Source organism: Hypanus sabinus, unplaced genomic scaffold, assembly GCF_030144855.1.
Source record: "Hypanus sabinus isolate sHypSab1 unplaced genomic scaffold, sHypSab1.hap1 scaffold_296, whole genome shotgun sequence".
NCBI lineage: Eukaryota > Metazoa > Chordata > Chondrichthyes > Myliobatiformes > Dasyatidae > Hypanus > Hypanus sabinus.
Window position 1 is genome coordinate 48,001 of NW_026781112.1, and position 5,827 is coordinate 53,827.

The window sequence follows — 5,827 nt, forward strand, 5'->3', positions numbered from 1 at the left end:
AGGAGAACAGGATCAAAACGAAGTAATGATCACCTTACTGACGTCACAACAGAGAGACAGGACGGACTGGAGGACTCCTCCAATGAGTCTGTATGAGGAGAACAGGATCAAAACGAAGTAATGATCACCTTACTGACGTCACAACAGAGCTCAGACAGGACGGACTGGAGGACTCCTCCAATGAGTCTGTATGAGGAGAACAGGATCAAAACGAAGTAATGATCACCTTACTGACGTCACAACAGAGAGACAGGACGGACTGGAGGACTCCTCCAATGAGTCTGTATGAGGAGAACAGGATCAAAACGAAGTAATGATCACCTTACTGACGTCACAACAGAGCTCAGACAGGACGGACTGGAGGACTCCTCCAATGAGTCTGAATGAGGAGAACAGGATCAAAACGAAGTAATGATCACCTTACTGACGTCACAACAGAGCTCAGACAGGACGGACTGGAGGACTCCTCCAATGAGTCTGAATGAGGAGAACAGGATCAAAACGAAGTAATGATCACCTTACTGACGTCACAACTGAGCTCAGACAGGACGGACTGGAGGACTCCTCCACTGAGTCTGTATGAGGAGAACAGGATCAAAACGAAGTAATGATCACCTTACTGACGTCACAACTGAGCTCAGACAGGACGGACTGGAGGACTCCTCCAATGAGTCTGAATGAGGAGAACAGGATCAAAACGAAGTAATGATCACCTTACTGACGTCACAACAGAGCTCAGACAGGACGGACTGGAGGACTCCTCCAATGAGACTGTATGAGGAGAACAGGATCAAAACGAAGTAATGATCACCTTACTGACGTCACAACTGAGCTCAGACAGGACGGACTGGAGGACTCCTCCAATGAGTCTGTATGAGGAGAACAGGATCAAAACGAAGTAATGATCACCTCACTGACGTCACAATAGAGCTCAGACAGGACGGACTGGACATGGCATTGAGAGATACAGCGAGAGAGAGAGAAAGAGAGAGAGAGAGAGAGAGAGAGAGAGAGAGAGAGAGAGAGAGAGAGAGAGAGAGAGAGCGAGAGAGAGAGAGAGAGAGAGAGAGAGAGAGAGAGAGAGAGAATGGGACTGGCGGGGACAGTGGAGAACAGGGACAGGAGAGGCACCATGTGTGGAGAGAAGGGCAGAGTGATGAGAGAGATTTCGAATCGAGAGATCGGAGCCTGAGGGAGACCGGGACCGATGGGGTGGTGTACGGAGAGACACTGGAGCGAGAAAGAGACCGAGCCTGGGCAGAGAGACGTGAGAGAGTGTGTGAACGTGATAAGCCTTGGATGAGGGTGTGTGGAGAAGAGTGAGTCAAAACCCAGAAAAATGTACTGTGATGGTCCATAGGGGTTTCCGTCACGCATGGCATTCTGGGACTGCAATGCCACCATTGCTAAGTGCTGCCGAATTATCCAATCCGTCTCGGTGACTCCTTTCCTTGACCCGACTCCTTCCAACCCGCATCGGCGTTTTCCCTCCCTCGTAACCTTCTTCGCCACCTCCCTCTCTCTCTGATCTCCAACCCCTCACTCCTTGTGGACGGCATATCCGAATATAACGTTTACAGTCCTGATGTTGCTTTCGTCCTCGTCGTTCGGTCGCACCTTACGCCTGATTTAATACATGCCCATGGTGATAACTCATTTTCTACCCTGACCGCCGCTTTCCGTTTCCGATACAATTTCCTTACTATTTGCACTTATTTGCACCTTCTCCCATCCCAGATCGTACTTGTGCAGCGTCTCTGTTATCGAAAGCCTTTTTAAACTCCATCAAAAGTTTTTTTGTGCTGATTAGTCATTTCATTTAATTGTGTTAAATCCTCAAACAAGTTATCTTCAAATATTTCCGAATGTTGTCAGGGTCCGTTCCGGAACAGCGTTCCAGGGTTTGATTCAGTCCGAGGGGTCCGGACTCCGGGTCCTGCACTTGTCCCTCCCGTCACCGTGATCTAGTTAGGACCCTCCTGGCCCAAGGAGACACACCTGTAACTCATTGAGCTGCAGGTGCTTATAAGGGGTCTTGGGACTGGGACCAGGCGGGTGCTCGTTTTGTTCTGTTTCCCGTTTCTCCGCCAGCTGCTAACTCTTCCCTGCATTTTGAGATCCCGCCCGGGGTCAGATCTTCTCTTCATCATACTTCTCTGCCCCGTGCCAGTACTGCCAGGTTGGACCGCTCCCCCACCTTTCTTCCCATGCTCTGGTCCCGCTTCTACGCTTGGTTTTGTTTTTCGCGCGGTCGCGCTGTCTGCCCGCCGTTTCTGAATTTCCCGTTGTCATGGATGTTGAGTTGGTCAACCTGGACCTATGCACGTTCCTACCCCTTGCCCCTGTCGGTCACGTCTGGCCGACCAACCTCGGCCCGGCGGGGGTTCTGCCTGTTCCTATCCCTTGCCTCCGTCTGGCGGATCCGGCCGGCCCGCCGTATCCCGGCGGGGGTTCTGCCTTTTCTTAACCCTTGCCTCCGTCGGGCGTATCCGGTCGACACGCCGTGGCCTGGTGCGGGTTCTACCCCCTCCTTCTCTTCCGCCCAAACCCTGGGATTGTGCCCCGCATCAGCCTAGGGGTCCGCGTCGTGCCGCCACCTAGACCTTTCCGTCTGCCTGCCTGCCTGAACCCCGGGAGCCTGCCTACCTGACTGGAAGTTCGGGAAGCCGCTCCGCTCTACCTGCTGGAACTCGGGGATCTGCCCGTCTGAACCCCGGGAGCCTGCCTACCTGAACTCGAACTTCGGAAGCCCGCACCCCTCTGCCTGCATGAACTTCGGGAGCCGCTCCGCTCTGCCTCCCTGAACCCCGTGGACCTGCCTGCCTCAACCCCGTGGACCTTCCTGCCTGAACCTCGGGGACCTGTCTCTCTGCCTGAACCCAGGGATCTCTGCCTGCCTGCCTGAATCCCGGGAGCCTGCCTACCTGACATCGAACTTCGGGAGCCGCTCCGCTCCGCCTGTCTGAACTTCGGGAGCCGCTCCGCTCCGCCGGCCGGAACTTCGGGAGCCGCTCCGCTCCGCCTGTCTGAACTTCGGGAGCCGCTCCGCTCCGCCGGCCGGAACTTCGGGAGTCGCTCAGCTCCGACTGCCTGAACTCTGTCTGCCTGAACCCCAGCTAAGCTTAAGTGTCATGGCAACTCCATCCTGTCCTTCCCCTAGTAGTTCAGTGTCTGCGTCCTGCGTTTGGATCCATCTGGCCCCTCCTGACAGATGTACTCAACTCATCTGTCCATGATCTTTTCTTTTTCATGGTATGGATTACCACTACCGTCTTCGATACCTCCAGGGGATGGCATTGTCCTCCTGAATTTTCTCATATCCTTTGCCTTTTTGTGAAGGCCTCTGTAATCATTACATCGTTCATACCGCTCAATTTCTTAACACTGTTCACTCATCCAATTCCCTTTAGCTTCCTTACATTTTCTTTGAATCAAGACGTGTAGGGCATTGTATCGTTCATTATCCAATTATTTTAACTTATGTTGTTTTCGTTTGTGAAATTGCAGACTTCTGCGTTTTCCACTGAAGAATATCCTCTTCTCACCAATACTCCTCGGAAACGGATGAACAACAAAACAGTATTATGACCGGATTCTATTGTTCTACGGTTTCGCACACTTCCCTGCTACTAGATCTAAAGGCAAGCCTTTTACTTGTACCTCAGAGTTCCACACATGTGGACTCTCCATGATATTTTGCTAAAATAAAAGATTCTCCTATTGAAATCTGGTGCCGAATTTCATTTTGAAATATCTCTGACAAATTGCTGTAGTCCAGAAGGATCCCAAGAAAAGGGGTGGAACGATGGTGGAACTGAGAGTCGCAGAGGCAACTTCGAGTTCGCCGCTCGGATCCGGATCCTAGTTCCACCCAAGATGTTCTCCGATTAGTAAATAAATCCAAAGGATATAAATATGACTTGAAGAGACTAAAGTAACGGAACTTCGTTTGCGCGTCTGCCTGCAAGGGACAGATTTTCCTTTGCAGGACCAGGTACGTAGATTGAAGGCGGATGGGAAGTAGTGACAGTGAAGCTGATCAGAAATGCCGGGGAGAGAGTTCCCTGTCAGGATGAGGATCAAAACCAGATCTGTAGATTGAAGGAAGATCGTAAGTAATGATTGTAAAGTTGATGAGAGAAATTCGGGGAGAGTTTTCTCTGTGATGGTTAAAAAGAAAATGTGAACGAAGCACCCGAAGATTGAACGATAACGGAATCCCTGTGAGATCCGCTGGTGTCACCCTGCTGATGCGGTCTGTTTGGAAAGTGGATATCATGGATATGTAATCTTTTTACCAGCGGCTTGTGTGGTTGGACAAAAGGACGGTGACCCTCTGGGAGTCTTTTTAGTTAAAGAAAATCAAACGTTTTAAACAAGAAACTGGTAGCGCTGACAGAGTTCCTACTTGGGATTACGATTATATAATGTGGTGTTATTATTTATTCACTTTAATTTGTTTGTTTGTGCCTGGCTCATCGGAGGGTGATGTCCTCGCTTTGATAAGTGGTTGTGTGTTGTGTGTGTTGTGTGCGCTGCTGTGTTTCACACCCTGGGTCGGAGAAACGTTGTCTCATCGGAGGGTGATGTCCTCGCTTTGATAAGTGGTTGTGTTGTGTGTGTTGTGTGCGCTGCTGTGTTTCACACCCTGGGTCGGAGAAACGTTGTCTCATCGGAGGGTGATGTCCTCGCTTTGATAAGTGGTTGTGTGTTGTGTGTGTTGTGTGCGCTGCTGTGCTTCACACCCTGGGTCGGAGAAACGTTGTCTCATCGGAGGGTGATGTCCTCGCTTTGATAAGTGGTTGTGTGTTGTGTGTGTTGTGCGCGCTGCTGTGCTTCACACCCTGGGTCGGAGAAACGTTGTCTCATCGGAGGGTGATGTCCTCGCTTTGATAAGTGGTTGTGTTGTGTGTGTTGTGTGCGCTGCTGTGCTTCACACCCTGGGTCGGAGAAACGTTGTCTCTTTTGTCGGTGTGCGTGTGTGTAGTTAAATGACAGTGAACTTGACTTGAGTTGAATAAGTGCCGGAGGTAGCTAATCGACACCATCCTACGAAACAACAACAGAGAAAAAAAGACTGACTGACCAAACGATGTTCAAACAAAAGAAAGGGGAGGCGTCTCTATCCTCACCTGGACAGCCTGTGACCAGGCTGGAATCAGGTCTGGACAAAGTTTTCATGTCAGCAGATGCTACACGACAGAATCAAACACCCCGAACCCGCCCGATAACGCTCAGGCAACCGAAGCAGAGGGGCAAGAGGGGGACAAACGGCAAGACAAAGAACTATACAAGGAAAGATGAGCCCATTTTTAGGGCTGCTTCTGAACCGTTGAGGGGTCTTAAAAAAGAGATCACGACTATAATTTGCGTATGACAACAGGAAACGGCGAGAAATTAAAAGACGTGAATTCAGAACTCGATCCTGTTACATAATATCCAAAAAAGAAATTTATGATTGGCACCACCTCGGTAACTGGGCTATAGACCCTGTCTGAAGTTCAAGCAATGTGACAAATTTGTGAAATGTATAACTCCGTGCCTGGAAATGTTCAGAATGTTCTGAAAAGTGGTGTGCGGAACCCACTTGGCCTGAAGTACAAAGCGCGTTTGAATTCCCCAGAGGAATAGAAGGGGGAAACGATAATGATGGATATTCCGTTACCATGGGGACGTGGTTAAAGGGGACCGTGTTCGTCTGCCGTGTGGGGCAATCCGTCAGCATAGTGATTTTGGAGAGGGGACCAGCTGCAGGCAAATATCAGGAGACAATATAACTGACTTCATTTCCCGTTTCCCTGACACAGGATAGATTTACAGAACAACT